The 19,610-nt window shown below is 40.3% G+C and overlaps 1 protein-coding gene and 1 pseudogene across 1 annotated transcript in view; one reads left to right on the forward strand and one right to left on the reverse strand.

Moving 5' to 3' along the window:
• Positions 1–4,695, reverse strand: part of GHR (growth hormone receptor) — a 326,414-nt gene extending 321,719 nt beyond the window's left edge. Inside the window, exon 1 of the mRNA XM_027863533.1 lies at positions 4,617–4,695. The gene's annotated coding sequence lies outside the window, so the exon portion shown is untranslated. The remainder of the gene's footprint in view (positions 1–4,616) is intronic.
• A 3,167-nt stretch (positions 4,696–7,862) lies between these two features.
• Positions 7,863–8,520, forward strand: LOC114044048 (annotated as a pseudogene).
• Positions 8,521–19,610: the final 11,090 nt, after the last annotated feature.

The following is a 19,610-nucleotide window of genomic DNA, read 5'->3' on the forward strand; positions in this document are numbered from 1 at the left end:
CTGGACCTGTTCTGTTGTTGGCCCCACACTCAACCTTTCAGCTTAGTAGGGCCTGCCAGAGCTTGCTGTCACAGGCATAGCCCTTGAGAAGTCAGGACCAACTCCAGACTAGTATAAGGTCTCAGGTTCACATTTACATTCAGGATGAAGCATCAGAGTAGAATTTAACTCAACATAACTCACATTTATAAAGAACTTGAATCTTTGCAAAGCACTTTGCAAACAACAATTCTGTGTGATAGATTGAACAAGTATTTTTATTCCCATTTTACAGATGAGGAAACTGGGTCTCAGAGGCTTGCTCAGGGACACACAGTAAAGCAGAAAAATTAGTAAAGTAGAAGAACTGGGAAGCAGACCCTGGCATTTTGTCTCTCCAAACAATGTTCTTTCTACTATACCTCACTACCTCTCATTCTAGCTGAGGAAAACTTAGATAAGTAGAGAATAAGAAAGGCTTTGCTGTCAAATTTCACTATTATCATATGGGGTGTGAAATTTCAGCTTCTGTAGAAGGCAGCAGCCCACTTTGGTTCATCAGGAATGAGCATATCAGACTTCTTTTATATTTGTATTGCCTATCCCCTTCTCTTCACAAGCAAAATGAGTTGTTAACCAGTCATGTCCCATACATATAGTTTGGGTCCTCTTTAAATCAGGAAGCATTTCTTTTCAAACACCTTTTACCTCCACTGGAGCCAGAACATGGGCTGTCTCCAGAACAAACACAGAAGGCATTCTTTGCCCACCTACTGATTGATTCTGAGGATTTAAGTTCAGCAAACCAAAAGTAGAGCTTTTAATTAAATTATATGGAGGGACTGTTTCAAATTTCCTACTTGTTTTGAACATTCAGCTTTAGTTTTCCTGACCTTTGGTGTGTCATACAAATGCTATCTTTTAAAGTTAATCTTCCTTGACAAAAGGAAATGAAGAAGATATGGGCTATAAGTAAAAGTAATTTTACCTGCACATTCACAGAAGTGTTCTAGGTATTGCAGAAGTGTTTTGAAGTTTGTTATAAGCATCTTATGATCATAAAGAAAAATAAATAAGGGGTAAGAATCAAGTTGATGTAGAATTCAAGCAAGCATCCATTGTATTGGAACTCCTCTACACACACACATACACACACGTACACATACACACACACATGCACACACACATGCACACGCACACACAGACACACCCCAACTCTTGTATGATCCTGGTGGAAAAAATGCCAAAGAGACACATGGATCTATCCCCTTGTTTACATAATTAATCTGGTGTAGGTTTGAGTATTTGTAAACTTCAATTCATACCATTAAAAAGTTAGAAGAGGACCTTTAACACTGTGAAAACTCCATGAATACACAATTTAGAAATTAATCGGTATTAAAGAAATTATGTCCTTGCAGATTTTAATTTAAATCTGCCTAGAGGCAGCTAGGTGGTACAGTGGATAGAATGCTGGACCTGGAGTCAGAAAGATCTGAATTCAAATTTGACCTCAAACTCTTACTAGCTGTGTGACCTTAGATAAGTCACATAACCTCTGCCTTAGTTTCTTTAACTATTACATGAGGATAATAGGAATAGTACCTACTTCCCAGGGTTGTTGTGAGATTATATTTTTAAAATGCTATATAATTTTAGCAATTATTGTTTAAAAACTAAAAGTCTGGGGGCAATTAGGTGGCACAGTGGATAAAGCAAGCGCTGGCCTTGGAGTCAGGAGGACCTGAGTTCAAATCCAGCCTCAGATACTTGACACTTACTAGCTGTGTGACCTTGGGTAAGTCACTAACCCCCAACTGCCTCACCAAAAAAAACCCCAAAATACCAACCAAACAAAACCCCCCCCTAAAAGTCTATTATGAGGAAAAAACTTAAATGAGGAAAATAAGTGAAATCAAGAAGAAGAAAAAAAACACTTAATCATTCCACAGTGTAGCAATAAATATGTAAAGATCAGTGGGGTGGTTGGTGAAGTTTTCACTGAAAGAGTCTATTTTTTTTTAAACTAAACATCTTGCTGCCCTGCATTCTCATTATATCTTTCAGATTTATCTTTACATTAGCAATGCTAACCGGCAGATAGCCAGCAAGGCTTGCCGAGCTGGACCAACTTCAGGAATTGTTTCCATGCTGGGGCGCTTCCTGAGCTTGGCACAGGCCAACTGCAACTGTGGCTCCATTTATTACATTATGCTATAAACATTATGTCCTGAGCTAACAAGATACTCAACATGACAGTCCAATAGGTTACTGAGTACAGTAAACATCTGTTCACCAGGCACCAGAGATATGACTGAGATAGGCTACAGCAAATATCAGTTTTAAGTGGTTTATGCTGTGGATTCTTTTTTTTTTTGTAATAAAAAAAAATACAATCCCGAACTCGGAGACAAATATTTGCACGTCAGAGTTATGCTCACTTAAAAAAAAATGCATGTGTGCTGTCCTTGTGTTTATAGTGTCTCATCTCCCATCCTCCTCAATACAATGTTTGCTTTTAGAACACTTCAGGAGACCAATGATAGAATAATTTCGATGTATATATTTACTCCGAAGAAAGGCTGAACATTGAGTCACCTATTCTCCTAAGCAGTAATGTTAGGCAATTTTTTTTTTCAAGTTGGCAGTAGGAGGAGAAAACTTCTTGGCTACAAATTACAGTATGCCTCACAGACTTTTAGGCTAAAGCAAATCTTCCATGACAAATATATAACTAGAGACATGTTGGTCTCCCCGGGGTTCTCAAGTCGTTTTCCCCCCAGAGAGCAAACACACCATCCCTCACTCATCCAAAAAGCAAATGAATGAAGTACAGACCAGTATCTTGCCCAATCCTTTTATTTCAGTAGATTTTTTTTTCCACGAGTTTTCTTTCTATGAGACTCTATATTAAGATCTCAGGGACATGAAACATGAGGGATCCCCTGCAAACGCTTCTGGGGGAGAAAAGCAGTTTCCTACAACAGGAGAGCCCAGGCAGTGCCTACGATCTCAGGGTGGTGTGCCCTAGTATCTCTTCAATCAGGCTGAAGTTTTGAAGGCAAACAAACCCCCCTAGCGAATGGATGATACTGCAGACCCGGGGTGCCTTCCATTTCGGAGATTCACCGCAGGGCACCACGTCTCAAGCTTGGGGCTGTGCCCGTCTTTCTGCAGAGTTCTTTTCAGGGAAAAAGGGGGTACTTCTTACTGCAAGGGACTGCTTGCAAATTCGGAATAGCATACAGCCCCTCGCCCGCAGCGGAGCTCCCTTTTTAAAAGACTAGTGAGTTCACCCCTAAGGGAACTTCTCCAGTTTCCCCCACCCTCCCGCCTCCCGTTACCTTTCCCCAGTCCCGTCCACCGTGGAGACATAAACAACCCTCCCACCACCACCGCCACCACCACCTCCCAGGGCCTCCGCCTACCCCCACAGTACTCTCTCCTAGCTAAGGGACACTCCTACACGCTGTGCTTGCTCTCCTGTACACCGACACACATACATAGCACGTACAGCCGTGCAAGCACACAAAACCGCCGCCGCAGCCACCACCACCGCCACCACCGCCACCACCACCGCCACCACCACCGCCACCGCCACCACCACCACCAAAACAAACCCAGGCAGCCAGTGTTCTAACATCAGTTTTCAATGTGGTGTATACAAGGAGGGTCTCCCACCCAGACAACGCGCCCCACGCCCTCTGCCTTCCTCCAAAGCCCTAGCCACTGAGCAGCCGGGAGTCCCTTAGACCAGGCACCCGCTGGCACTCCCGACCGCCTCTGTTAGCGCAGGCTGTCAAAACTTTGCGGTCGTTTCTAAACCGCACATTAGTGAGGGGCCACTAGTGAGAAAGCTGCTGCAGCCCCAATTTCCAAGCCAATCCCATACAGACAAACCGAGTTTACTTATCCAGAGTCTCCCAAAGGGCTAAAAAGCTCAACAACAACAAAAAACATAACAGTTGCATCAGGGATAGAAGAAAGGCTGGGCACATTAGGAAAGGCTGGAGAAGGAGCCCCATTGTTCCCTTATCCTCTCCAACTATGCAGTCACCTCTCTGGACACATAGCTCCAGCTGGAGCTCCTGCTCTCGAGTAGGCTGAAGATGTCAAACACAAATACACAGAGAAAGAGAGAGAGAGGAGGGAGGGAGGAAGGAAGAGAGAGAGAGAGAGAGAGAGAGAGAGAGAGAGAGAGAGAGAGAGAAAGACTCACACAGAGGAAACTTTTAAGACACCCACAAACTGTTTCCAAAATAAGTCCTTCCATACACACGCCCCCCTCAATAAGACACCCCCCTCCTGCACATAAACAAGTTTAGTCCTATTATCCTCACTCCCCCAACTCTCTCCCCTAAAAGAAAAAAAAAATCCAGCGAAGACAGACAGACAGAAACACACGCACGCACACACACGTCCATGGTATGGATCAGATTACAACAACCTACCAGCGGAAAACAACTTCTTCGGTAGGAAACGCAAACCTTCGGTGCTCTCCAATGTATTTGCGGATAAATCCTAAACCTCCAGCACCCCAAATAACCCTCCCCCCGCCCGGCCCCAACGCCGAGTTGCAGCCCAGAGTTGGGAAGCGACCCCTCGCCCGCGGATCTGCCCACCACCACGGCCACTACCTTGGAGCGGAGCCTCGTAGCACAGCAAGCCGAGGGTCTCTCTCCTCGCAGCGGCGGGTTGCGCCCGGGCGCCCCAGGGGGGTCCCCGCTGCCGGGGCGCTCAGCAGCAGCCACAGCTGCCACCGCTGCTGCTGCAGCAGCCGCCGCCGCCGCCGCCGCCGCCGCCTCTACCTCCTCCCCTTCCCATGGCTGCGCCCCGCTTGGCAGCTCTCGGGCTGTCAGGCTTCGGGAGAGGAGGGGTGGAGAGGGGGCGGGGTGAAGGGGAGGGGAGGACGCGGGAGGGGTGGGAACCAGGGAAAGGGAGAGGCAGCTTTTTTGCTGGGGTGAGGGGAGGGGGGGGGCGGGCCGAGGATCGCGTTGAAACCGGGAGAGAGCAGCACGCTCCGGGGTCTAGGCTCGGGACGGGAGGGGAGGGAGAGCTCCAGCCAAAGGAGGAGTGGGGGCAGCTGGTGGGAGACCGGCTGGGGAGGAGGCGAGAGCCGCCCGGGAGCGAATTCCTGGGAGCTCAGATTGCTGCCTTTGCCTGCGAGGAGTTGGAGTTGGTGCGTGTCACTTTCATCTGGACGACTCGGCTCCTCCTAGAGGAAAGCACTGGCTGGTGCAGCACACTTCCTTCCTTTAGGGAGGCCCACCCCTACTCCCCAAAAGAAAACAGGGTCCGAAAGATAACTATGGTAAATAAACAAAGGAGTGCACCGGCAGGAGCACGCTGATGTCAGCTCTCTTCAGGGGGTGGAGAGCGAAATTCAGGAGGAAACTCATTTAAAAGGCCCAACCTCCAAATGGCTGCTTTTAGCAACATGGAGCCAGCTTGAAAAGCACCCCTGGCACCTAGGTTATGGGACCCTGGAGCAAGTCTTCACCAGTCTGAACCTCCAGTGCCTCATAGACAAAGTGGCCATAATATTTCTAATACTTCACGGGGCTCCTATGAGGAAATATGCATGTATGTATGTGTATATGTAAGTGTATATAATGATTCCGATAGTGATGTATATTTAATGTTTTCTTCACATAGATGTATCTTTATGTACACTGTATAACACATACATGTGTAATATATGGACACACATGTGTATATACATGTTTTGTATATATATGTGTGTATATACGCATTGCATTGTTTGAACGTACATATATATACATGTGTGGTATACACGCGTGTTTGTATATACAGAAGTATATTGCATATGTGGGTATATTGGCATAGGTTTATATGTATATGCCTAGATATATGTATATATAAATATATAGATAGGCATATCCGCATATAGTATATGCATATAGGTATGTACATATATGTATGGCATATGTATATGCACAGGTGCATGCATATATAAGCATAGGTATGTATACACATATAGATCTATGTATATGTTTAGTTATATATGGGGCAGCTAGGTGCCTAAGTAAATAGAGTGCCGGCCTGGAGTCAGGAAGACTTATCTTTGTAAGTTCAAATCTGTCCCCAGACACTTCCTAGCTGTGTGACCCTGGGCAAGTTACTTAACCCTGTTTAACTCAGTTTCCTCATCTGTAAAATGATCTGGAGAAAGAAATGGCAAACCACTCCAGTATCTCTGCCAAGAAAACCTAAAATGAGTCAGACACAAAGGACTGAACAACAACAAAGTTATATGTATATATACATAGATAAGCATACATACAGGTATATGTATGTATGTATGGATATATATGTATATGTATATATATATATAGGTATATATATACAGACAGTAGGGGGAGGTTGGGGAGGGGCAGGCAAAGGTTTCTCTCTGTACCCAAAGGTCTCAGTTCCTCCAGTCGTTTCTGTTTGCACTTAGAGGGATGGGGGTGGGATGAGGGTGGGATGGGGTGGGGTGGGGAGGGGCATGGAGGATTTTGCTGGAGAAAGTCAGAGTACCACCAAGCAGCAGGAGCTGAAAGAGAGCACAGTACTGTCAGTAAAGTTAACATAAGTATTTTTTGGAATGTGGATTTCTTTCAGAATTCTTTATGTAAAGTCAAATTTGTGTAATGCAAATAAAGTGACAACTGTCTGATTATGCACATAGGTATATATGCCTATGAAAATGCATAGGGGGTATGCATATATGAATAGGTATCTATGCTGTTACATATATACCTACCTGTACATTTATATACATGCATAGGTATATGGTATATATGTATATGTGCAAAGGAATATTTCCATATATGTATATATACATTTAGTAGGCTTCTATACACATGTGTGTATATGCATAGGTGTATATGTGCACACATTTATACACAGATCTCTATACATGTAACCACACACATATACATGTATATGATATATACCATACATCTATGCATGTATACCTATGTATAAATATGTATTTATAACCTGTACATATGTATCTGTGAATGTATACATAGATACCTTTGCATATATACCCATGTATAAATACATTTATATATACCTATGCATATGTATATGTGAATGTATACATAGATACCTATACATGTATACATATACACCCATGCATATACATAGGCATGTTTATGTATGTATACACATCTATACATATATGCCAGTGTATATATACATATATACATACATATGTACCTAGCATATTATATATATATATATATATATATATATATATATATATGGCTGTGTACATAGGCTTATACAAACACATATGTGCTTGTAGACAGAGACAATGTGTATGTAGGTGTTAATACACATCTATGTGAGGAAAGAATTTAAGTACACACATATATTTCTATCTAAACCCTATAATATATAAATATACATATGTTATTGCTGTAAAGAAACCGACTGGATCCAAGAGACTGGCTCTGTTAATTTATTGGTTTGGCTAAAGCCCTTTCACTTGTCTGAGTCTCTGTTTTCTCACCTGTAGAAAGGGAATGATAATACCTGTACTGTTTACTTCACCAGGTTGCTGGGAGAATTGAGTGAGGCAAAGAGTTTTGTGAGCCGTAACTCATTCTATAAACCAAAGCAAGCTGTTATTACTTTCAGGTGGAGAAAGAGCAGGGCTGGAATTGGGCCACCTGGGTCTTTGCCTTTACCTTGTTACTAAAGAGTTTTGTGACCTTGGCCAAGTCATTTGACCTCTGGATTAGAGTTCTTCCATCTGTCAATAACATACGTGTCTTCTGTACCTGCTAGCTTGTCCTGAGAATAACAATGAAGTATTAGATGCACCAAGCCTTTGAAAAGTGAAAAACAGTGCTTGTGAAAACAAGGAAGACATGGCGCTGTTCAAGCCGGTGCACACCAACGTGGAGAAGCTGCTCAAGGGCATCGACAGGTACAATCCTGAGAACCTGGCCACCCTGGAGCGCTGTGTGGAGACCCAGGCCAAGGAGAACGCCTGTGACCTAGAAGCCGACTTGGCTGTGCTCAAGCTGTACCAGTTCAAGCCGGCCTTTTTCCAGACCACAGTGACAGCCCAGATTCTGCTGAAGGCCCTCATCAATCTCCCCTATAAGGACTTCACCCTGTGCAAGTGCATGATTGACCAAGCTCGTCAAGAAGAGCGGCCCATCAGGCAGATCCTGTGCTTGGGAGACTTGCTGGAGACCTGTCATTTCCAAACTTGCTGGCATGCCTTACATGAGAACACGGATCTCCTCCTGAATGGAATCACAGGCTTTGAAGACTCCGTCCAAAAGTTTATCTGCCACGTTGTGGGCGTCACATATCGACATATTGACCGCTGGCTGCTGGCCGAGATGCTGGGAGATCTGTCAGACAACCGGCTGAAAGGGTAGATGAGGAAATACGGCTGGAGCTCCAATGAGGCAGGACAGGTCTTCATCTGCAGCCAAGAAGAGAGTATTAAACCCAAGAATACTGTGGAAAAGATCAACTGAGAGTGTTTCCAGCATCATGGCCTTCTCCCAGTAACTCCTTCTGTGGAATGTCTCCTCCCTTTACGTACAGCCAGCTTCTTAAATAAAAGCCCTTTACTTCCTGGAAAAAAAAAAGAAAGAAAAGAAAAGTGAAAAACACCATATCAAGGTTAGGTGTTTTATTAGCCATTCTTTTCTGGGCACATGGTAAAGACTGTAGATTTTATCTCATGGAATTATGAAGAATGGTGAATTAAGTAGGAAAATAATTGGAATCTGAATTAGGAAAATCATGCTGCACACTTTGGTATAAACAATATATCTCTCTTCATAGCAGTTTCCTCTTTTATGGAAGGAGCTGAAGGACTTTGAAGACACTTGACATTTAAGGGTGCTCCTCAGTTAGAGTGGGGATGCTGAAGAAATGGTGATATTACTATTTATCATGTCTATAGCACCCCTTAGTCTTATCAGGGCATTCCAGTCAAGTACATGGACTGCTCTTCACTCCACCCCTACCTTACAATTTTAGAGCATCTGCATGTAGTCTGTCTGACCCCTGGGGACTTTTCAAGGAAATTTGGATATTCCTAGATATCTTTTACCTACTTCCTATTATATAAGGCAGGGTTCAGTCACTCTATCTTCTCCTAGTTGGTTGTTGAGTTTGAAAAAACTTGTGACATGGGGTGCCACACAGGAGTAGAAAGGGCAGCCTTTGGCTGGTGGGTTTTTGAAGGTAATCATCAAAAAGTGCTGTTAGGGGTGGAGGAAGGAAGAATCCCTCTCTACCCTAGCATAATGGTGGACCAGAATCCTCTGGTGTCCTCTCTCCCCACATGGAACATGGACTTATTTAGCCAGGCTTATCACAGAGGCCTTGGTCTGCCCTGCCTTTCCTTTTGTGTTTTCTTTTCCTTCTAGCATTGACTTAGTGACTGCCAGCAACCAGGGTAGTAGTTGTGACATCAGCAGCAGTAGCAGCATCGGGCTTGGGACGAGAAGATCCTTGCCACCAGGAAGAGGATTCTGCTTGGTGTTTGGCAGATTGTGCTTAGTGGAGATGAAGGGTAAAATGACTTCTTAGCATCCTTGAAATGAAGCTATTTGTGCCCCAATAAGACTTGAATATTAGCCTCCCAATGGTTATATTCTGGTAGTGATGCTGCAGAATTCTCTGTATGAAAATCAGTATAAGATATATAAATCTGTATAAAATAATTCTGATTCTTTCTTCCTTAGCATTCCCTTTTCTGTATGGGAATAAATATGTTGTAGGACAGATTTATGGTGGGTATTGGGTACTTCCTTACTTTCCTTTTTGAGAGTGGTTCTAGTCTAGAGTTCAAAATCAAATTGTTGCTGGAGTAGCTGAGGTGAGGGCGAGGAATCAAGGAATATGAACGTGGGAAGCCTTATTCTACTGTTAGGTTAAGTAGCCTCGTCGTATTGAACCTCACAGGGCAAGCTGTGAGGACAGATAAAGGACAGGGATTGCTGCAGGCCATCAGAATCTGTGGCCTCAGTCAAGAAGTTCCTAACTTAACCACTGTGCCATGCATACATACATGACCACACTGTATGTGTGCATGAACACATATGTATAATACAGCTACATGCTGGAGGAGCTGACTCAAACCTATTTTTGTTTAAATAGGTTTTGGGAACCTATTTAATTTTCAGTGTATTTATACCTTAGGGTGGAAATCAGTAAATGCTGCAAATAAGGGCTTGATGTATTGTTTTTGTTGATTGTCTAAACTTAAGGAAGTGATGGAGAAAATGTTAATAATGTAGGTTAAACTTGAAAGTGTGAACATTTCCTGTAAATATTCCCCTCCCCTCCAGAGAGCTGGTTGTTAAACATTTACGTGTGTGTGTGTGTGTGTGTGTGTGTGTGTGTGTGTATGTATCTGGTCTGTATGCGCAGTGAAGAAGTTCCCTCATACTGAAGACTAATGCAGATTGGCATATGCTTTTCAGGTGATTATTTTAGAGTTACTTGAGGAAATGAGAGGTTGCCTTTTATTGTTTTCAGTTGGGTCTGATTCTTCCTGAGGTCATTTGGGGTTTTCTTGGCAAAGATATTGAAGTGGTTTGCCATTTCCTTCTCCAGCTCATTTTACAGATGAGAAAACTGAGTCAAACAGGGTGAAGTGACTTGCCCAGGGTCACACAGCTAGCATGTGTCTGAGGCCAGATTCAAACTCAGGAAGATGAGTCTTTCTGACTTCAGGCTCAGTACGCTATCCACTGCGCCACCAACATGCCCAAGAGGTTGCCTAGGGTCACCCATAAAGATACGTGTTAAAATATTACTTTTACAAAGATTTTCCTAATTCTGATGCCAGTCCTTTATTGACTAGGTCCCACTCCCCTGACCTCCTCCACAAGACCTGTGATTTCATTTGGTATTTTTAAGGCTGGCAAGATGGGAATAAGGAGTGGGGTGGAGGAAATAAAATGTTCCAAATTACCAGGGCCTAGCAGTCTTAAGAGGGCATGGGACTTACTATAGTACACATGGTTTTGTCTTTCCCAGTGGTATCATGTTTGTCTATTGTTCTGGAAATCCATTGTAAAAATCTGTGGATTTGAAAGAAGAAATGATATAAAAATTCTCTCGGTTATTGGCCAAATCAATGAAAGAATTACTAATTACATATTAAGAATAGATTGTAATTGTATATTGTGATTCTTAGCAAAATATATGTACATTTGAACCAAGCATTTTCATGCATTTCTGATCCTATATGAAGTTTGTTTCTGGATTTTACTGATATAACAATGCAGTATCATCTTATTATATGCAGTCACAGTTTTCCTAAATCAATTATTTTAAAATGTAGCTTTTTATAAATAAAGTTGTAATTTTAAAATTTTGGGGGCACAATTGTATTTTGTTATGATAAAATGTATATTATCTTAATATGTTATTTAAGAATAAATATTTTCTTTTCCTATTCAAAGTTTCATTTGTATGCCAGGCAGTGCATATTTAGGTTTCCTTTTGTTTTGTTTGATTTTTTCCATATTAAAACAAATCTCTTTTAAAGATTTTTAGAGGACCTTCTGAGGTGGTACTTTCCCCTCCACTTCACTCTTTTTCTTTTCGACACTCACCTCCCCCTTTCCCCATTTCTCTCTACTTCCCTCCCCTCTTCCTTTTCTGCTTTTCTACCCTTTCTCAAGAGCTCCCCTCTCTCCCCTGATATTTTTTCAGCAAGACCCAAACCCGGTCTCTGTGACTTTCTTGGGTACCTTCTATGGAATTTAAAGAGAGTCGCCTAGGGCAATCGAAAGTTAAGGTGGGTTCCCCAGAGTCATACAACAAGAACTAGTGAGACCTGAACCCAGCCCCTCTGGGCTTATTCTCTAGCCCAGGAGTGGGGAACCTGGGAGTCTAATCCAAACTGGCAGGTTGTATCCACATAGAGGCAGTTGCTACTACTACTACCAAGATTCTAGGGGGTAACCCCAAAGATGGCCAGCCACCTAACCGGTAGTCCATGAACTCTCACCATAATGCTTCCCTTTAACAATTAGCCAATAGAGACTTGTTCCAAAACTTTCCCCCCCAAAACCTAGGGTCTACTTTCTCACAAATAGACACAGAGTGTGTGGGCACAAAAAAAAGACAATGGAGACCTTAGTGGCCTCCGACTAAGTCCAGCAGTAATGCTGAGAGCTCCTTTCCTGTTGGGGAGGGAGGAGATGGAATTGGAATATCAACTAGCTACCAGTTCCCCAGGAATCCCCTCTTCCCCCACCGGAATGAATGAACACCAGTCGCCAGGTCCAGGCTTCTCTGTCCCTCTCCCCAGTGCCTGGTCTTGCTAGACCCAGATAAGAACCCTATAAAAATTACCAGATTGCAATAGTTTGGGGCACCCAAGTCCACCTGGGCCCTGGTAGACCTGACCTATTTGCATCTTCCTGCACTATCCTTTTTAATTGTAACACAACAAAGCTGGCTTGCTGTATTGTTTTGTGTATTTTGGTGTTTCTTTGGTATCTTGAACCTTATTAAAACTGTAATAAGATAAATGACAATGCAGCACTTCTGGAGGGAGCACAAATGTCTAAGGCAACTTACAATTCCAGAACTGCAGGTACTGATATCATTTCTTGGGGGGGGTGGAGGTAGGGTGAAGGGGGTATGTACTATAAAATTCACTGCAGGGTCTGATTCTGTGAAGGATGAGTTGTCCCACTGTTAATTTGGCACAGTACATTTATCCCTTCCATGTCGCGACTTTCCCCATTGCAGTTTCAACTTATCACAAATCAGCATAAGCAATTAAATGGAAATTTTGAGGGAGTTTTGCGGAAGCCACAGATGACACACCAAGGCCAACAGACAACACAGAGTGTATGACCAAATAGTTAACCAAATTTTACAATAAGATATTGTAAACACCCAATAAAAGAAAAAGAAAAAAATTCAGACTTCTTTGGTATGAAGGGAGGATCAAAAAGTTCTATGTGGATTTTCCAGATTGACGGGGCCTTAAACCCTCCCCCCCCATATGGAAGGGATAACTGTACTGTGCTGGACAAACAGCTTAGCCAACCTTGCTTCTTGTACAATGGAGTGTCTGGGATGTATGGCCTGGCACAATCTAAAATAGCTCTTTTCTGTCCCTCTTCTGCCCTTCTCTTTATCTCAAAAATCCTTGGCATCATCTCCACCCCTCTCCTCCTTTACCCTAGTCTCTTGACAAAGAAGTGGCTCTTCTTGTCCATACCAACCCATAAACATAAGCTCCTGATTTCCACCTGTTCCAGCATATTGCAGTCTCAATCATCTCTTTTCTCTTATCTTCAACCTCTTCCTGTCTACTGATCTTTTCATAATTGCCTTCAAACATGCCCAAGTCTTCCTCTTTCTTAAAAAATAAAACAAAATAAAACAAACAAAAAACTTCGCTAGTTTCTACCATCTCCTCAAATGAACATCCTCTATCTGTTCTTCCTTTCTTAGGCAAATGTCTAAAAAACATTGTCTATACAAGTTGTCCCCATTTCATTTCTTCTCAACACTTGACTGAAACTGCTTTCTTCAAATTTACCAATAACAATTGCCAATTCTAATTGGTTTTTTTTTCTTCAGTCTTCAACCTTCTCAGCCTATACACTGTGCTTGACATCTCTCTTGCATACTTTCTCTTCTTTGGGTTTTAATGACAATATTTTATCCTAGATCCTCAACCTTTTAAATTATTCCTATTCATTATCTTTTGCTAATTCACCATCTGTATCATGCCCCCAAAATGTTGGTGTTTCCCAAGGATCTGTCCTGGGCTTCCTACTCTTCTCTCCATATATTCTCAGTGACTATAGTCAACAGCTTCCATGGGTTTAATTATCATCTCTATGCTGATGATGCCTACATCCATAGATCCAATCCCAGTATCTCCCCTAAGGTGCCACCCTACATTTAACAGTTGCCTTATAGACATCTCCAACTTTATATCCCAGAGACATCCTGAACTCAATTTGTACAAAATCAACCTCATTATCTTTTCTGTGAAACCTGTTCCTTTTCCAAATTTCCTATTTCTGTCAGAGGCACCACCATTCTTTCAGTCTGTAACCTACAAGTTATTCTTGATAGTTCACTCTCCTTCATACCACATGTCCAATCAAACGCCATTCTTGTTCCTACATCATCTTGTATTTCTTTCTTTTTTTTTTGAGTCTGATTACAACATTCAAGCTTTAATTCCCAATCTAACAAGATAAACCTGATTACAGCTGTTTATTTACTTAGGGCTATTTCCCCTTTTTCTTTTTTTTGGGGCAGGAATCTTTCATTTATTTATTTTTAATTTATGGAATAAAACAAGCATTTCTAAAACATAGTTTAATAAAAAGATGATTGAACATGAAACTGCAAATCTGTTATGTACAATTTGCTATTCCTTTTAAATATATAATAAAGTTATCATGTAAATTTCTTCTTTTCCTTTTTTTCTCTCCCCCTCCCCAGATGACTACCACTAGACACAAATAGGTGCATTATATATATATATATATATATATATATATATAATTATTCTATATTTGCTTCTATTTATCAGTTCTTTCTTTGGATGCAGATAGCATCTTTTTATGGTAGTATTTCATCTTGTGTTTCTAATGCTTTCTCTCTATTCACACAACTGTCATCTTAGTTTGGGCCCTCATCATTGCTGGCCTTGATAATTGCAATGCCTTCATAAGTAGCCTAAGGGGGGAAAATGTATATCTCTAAACATTTCATCAGCAAAATAAAGAACAGATCAATGCATTAGTCAAGCAAATTAAAGACCTAGAAAATAAACAAATTAGTAAACACCATTTAAACATCAGAATTGAAATTCTGAAAAATCAAAGGAGATTAATGCAATTGAAAACAAAAAAAATTATTGAACTGAATAAATTAAGAGCTTTTTAAGAAATAAAAAATAAAAAATAAAATAGCAAAACTGCTAGCTGGTTTGATTTTTTTTAAAAGAGAAAAACCTAATTACCAGTAATAAAAAATGCAAAAGATAAATCATGACAAATGAAGAAAAAAATGGAAATTGTTAGAAACTATTTTCTATCTGCTAAAGTGATTTTCCTAAAACTCAGATCTGACAATCACTTTCCTACTTATTTAACTCCAGTGTCCCCCTATTGCCTCTAAGATATAATATAAACTCTTCCATTTAGCCCTTCACAACCTGGCCCCAGCCTATCTTTTGAGCCCCACTTTGTCCTACCTCCTTCCCACACTCTGCAATCCAGCCAAACTGGCCTTCTCTTTATTTCTCATGTGAGACACCCTTCTCCCTTCTCAATCACTGGCTATTCCCCCACCCTTTGAATGAATGCACTTCCCGCCTAAACTTCAGGTCAGAGAATCCTCTGTTCCTTTAAGGCATAATACAATACCACCTTCTATATGAAATCTCTCCTCATCTCTGCAACTGCTAGGGCCCTTGTTCTCAAACTATCTTGTATTTAAATACTTCGCATTTATGTGTGTTTGTTCTCTTTATGTTTATTATGTGTATAGTTATATATATATATGTATATATATATATATACATATACTTCTTAATTCTCCTCTCCCATTATAATGTAAGCATCTTCTGAGTAGAATTGTTTCACATACTGTAATTGTATCCCCTGCATGTAGTAGAGTGACTAGCATATAATAGGTACTACATAAATATTTGTTCATTGATTATTATTGCATACACCTATTTATGCACATGCTGTCTCTTGCTGGGGAACCTGTGGCCTCAAGGCCACATGTGGCCTTCTAGGTCCTTGGGTGTGGCCTTTTGACTGAGTTCAAGTTTTACAGAACAAATCCTTTTATTAGGGGGATTTAAACTTTAGACTGTAAGCTCCTTGGGAGCAGGGACTTTTCACTTTTGTCTTTGTATCACTAGCACCTAGTACATTGAGTGCCTGGCATATATGAAAAATGCTTATGGACTGACTGTTCTAAATCCTATCTTTCCCTTCTAGCCAGCTCAAATCACTTTCCTTTACAAAGTTTTATTTTATTGTCTCAGTGCATTATCTCTCCCTACTCAGAATTCCTATAGCACTTATTAATGGGATTTTAATTTTGAGTCTATGTTAACTTGAATTGTTAACTAAGTTGTTAATTCATTACATACACTTGTATATCACACATGTATATGTACACATGTGTGTGTGCATGTGGATATATACACATACACACATGCTTATTGTTGTTCAATCGTTTCCAGTTGTGTCTGACTCTCCATATTCCCATTTGGGGTTTTCTTGGCACAGACACTGGAGCGGTTTGCCATTTCCTTCTCCAGCTCATTTTATAGATGAGGAACTGAGACTACCAGGGTTAAGTGACTTGTCCAGCATTACACAGTTAGTTAAGTGTTTGAGGCTTTATTTGAAATCAGGTCTTCCTGACTACAAGCCCAGCACTCTATCCACTGTACCACACATACAACATGCACACATTGACACATAAACATACACACACAGATACACACAGGCAATATACATATATAGATATGCATAACTCATATACATATATACCAATACATATACATACATACACACATATACATGTACACATCTTAGATTTACTCAACCAAATTGTAAATTTCCTAAGGAAAGACACCATACCTTATACCTCTTGGTGTCTCCAGTGTTCAGTACACAATACAAGTTTAATATGTGCTTGATAGTAATAATACTGATCATTTATTTTTCAATTTAAATTGTTGCTGGGTATCTATAGACTGTTGTCCATGCAATTAGAGTATGCTGCCACCAAGTGGCAGGAGGGACCTCCATTAATGAAGAATAACAAAGTGTTTGATCGGAGATTCTTATCCTACTTCAATGTCTTTAAAATAATAATAATAATATATCTGTATATATAGACATATCTTTATTAAAATAATAAAACAGTAAGTATTAAACAGCAAAGTAAAAATTTTAAAGGAAGTAAATATCTAGGTATAATATGATGCTTCCTCATTAATCTTTAACTTTATAATTCATTGCTCAATTCAACACTGGTCTTATTCCCAGATTTCAATGACAGTTCTTCTTCCAAACTCACCCTGAATATACTTTAAAGTCATAATCATTCTAGCTCTGGAATTTGAAATCAACTTGGCATGGAAATCCCTACCAGCAGCTTTTCTCTGCTGCTAGTAGGTTTTCTAGCATTTTCAATAATAACCTACATTTATATATAGCACTTTCCTTACAACAATCCTGTATGGTAGTTACTTTGAATCTCTCCATTTTAGAGTTAAGTAGCCTCAGGTTCATAGGAATTAAACTATTTTTCTGTGGCCAAAGAGCTAGTAAGGAACAGGGTTGGGCTTTAAATCCACTCTGTTATTCTGATTCCAAGTCCATTTCTTAGCTAAAGGCAGCCTGCTTAGACTTTTAGATTTATTATTAAATAGATGATATTAATTGGACTTTCTGGGACTGTCTCTCAGTTTGAAGGTCCATAATGTTCTCTCTGATAACCCCATGCTTTTCCTTTGTGGCAAAAGAAAAAAGAGAAAGGACAAATCATATCACAGCATTTATATCCTGAGAGTATAAAGTCTTTAATCAAATTTTTAAAATCCTCTTCACTCCTAAAGAAGTATTAAGCAACTCACTTTCATAGGACCATAGATCTAGATGTGACTTCTGCCATGTAATTTTTTTAGGTGTGATTTGCAAACTTGGCATAGATTTCTTTAAATATAATGCTTAACACAGCTTCTGTTCACAAACCTCTGTCTTTTATAGATTGCCTGTTATCACAGTCACAAAGACAGGACTGGGCCTTGGGAGCAGAGGGGTAACAGCTGGTAACAACTGCGTGAAGGAGGGTATCAGACAGTCTGTCTTCTACCTTGAAGCTGCCTGTAGACAAAATATCAAATCAGAGTAAGCCCAGGCCTCAGGGCTGGTGCTTCCTAACTGGTCTTTATTTGGTAGCTGTAGAGATGATTATATTGGAAAACATGAAGGAAGAAACAAGCATTTATTGAATACCTAACATATGCTAGGCACCATATTAAGGGCTTTACTGATATTATCTTATTCGAGTCTCAAAACAACCCTGGGAAATTTTATTATCCCCATTTTACAGTTGAGGAAACTAAGGCAAACAGAGATGACATGACTCCTGGTGGGGAGGTTTCACATTTGTCTTTGTATCTCCAGCACCTAGCACATAGGGGGTGCCTAAAGGCTTAGTAATTGGTGGATTGAAATGGAACAGAGATTTTATTGAGGCCATGAGGGAAAAGGAAAGAGCATGGAGAAGGAAGAGAAAATAAACTAATGCTAATAACAAAAGTATTAAAATGGAACAGTCGACTGGAAATATAAAACTGGAGGGGTATCTTTATTCAGGTCAGAGTAAGGAAAAATAGGTTAGTCTCATTATTTTAATAGTAATAAATCACATTCATATGATGCTTTGAGGTTTACAAAATAGTGCAAGAATCATTATCCCCATTCTATAAATGGACAAACAGAGACTCAGATTAATCATTGTATAAAATATTTAGTCACATATAGAAATTTTATAAATATGACTATAAAATGCTTTTGATAGAAATAAAGTGATTGGAGAGATATTATTTGCTCATGGTTGAGCCACTGTAATAAAAATGAAAATATTACCTAAATTAACTTATTCAGTGCCATACCAAATTAAACTACCAAATGATTACTTTATAGAACTACAAAGCAATAATATTCTAAATAATTTAGTACCGGTTAGAAAGTAGAAAGTTGGCCAGATTTGGTACACAATATGTAGAAGTATCTGAACATAGTATTGTAGTGTTTAACAAACCCTAAAACCCTGACTATTAGAATGGAATACTAGAAAGCAGTCTGGCAGAAATTAAGTATAGACCAACATCTCCTATCATAAATGAAGACTTTCCACTTATATGCACGACTTAGAAAAAACAAAAACAACAACAATAACAACAAAAAAGCAAGAATAAGTGATATACTGCCCCCCAAGAGAGCCAAATGGTCAAAAGATAAAAGAAAAAATCTAAGCTATCAGTAGCCATATATGAAAATGCTTCAAATCATTAATCATAGAAAATGCAAATTATTTTCTGATTCTCTACCTCATACTTCTCAGATTAGCCACTATTGCCAGTAAGGACAGTGACAGAGAGGCTGTCAGAAAACAGACATTAATGTGCTGTTGATGAAATTGTGAATTGGTTCAACCATTCTGGGAGGCTATTTGAAACTACTTCAAAAGTCACTAAACTGTGCATATCCTTTGACCCAGCTATATCACTACTAGGCTTTGATCCCAAGGACATCAAAGAGGAAAGGGGCCCATACATATAAAAATGTTTATGGCAGCTCTTTTCGTTATAACAAAGAACTAGAAATTAAGGGAGTGTCCATCAATTGGGGGATGGTTGATTAAATTGTGACTTGTAAATGTAAAAATATTGTAAAGAATAAACAGTATAATTTGAAAGACATTTGGGAAGACCTACATGTCCTGGTATCTGATGTCAGACCACTCTGTCTACCATCTAACCTAGAATGGGAGGCCATAAGTATAGGTGAAGTTACTACAATAATAATATAATACTGAAAAGGTGGAGAGATGCC

The sequence above is a fragment of the Vombatus ursinus genome, unplaced genomic scaffold (genome assembly GCF_900497805.2).
Source record: "Vombatus ursinus unplaced genomic scaffold, bare-nosed wombat genome assembly UNPS02014772.1, whole genome shotgun sequence".
In the NCBI taxonomy this organism is placed as follows: Eukaryota; Metazoa; Chordata; class Mammalia; order Diprotodontia; family Vombatidae; genus Vombatus; species Vombatus ursinus.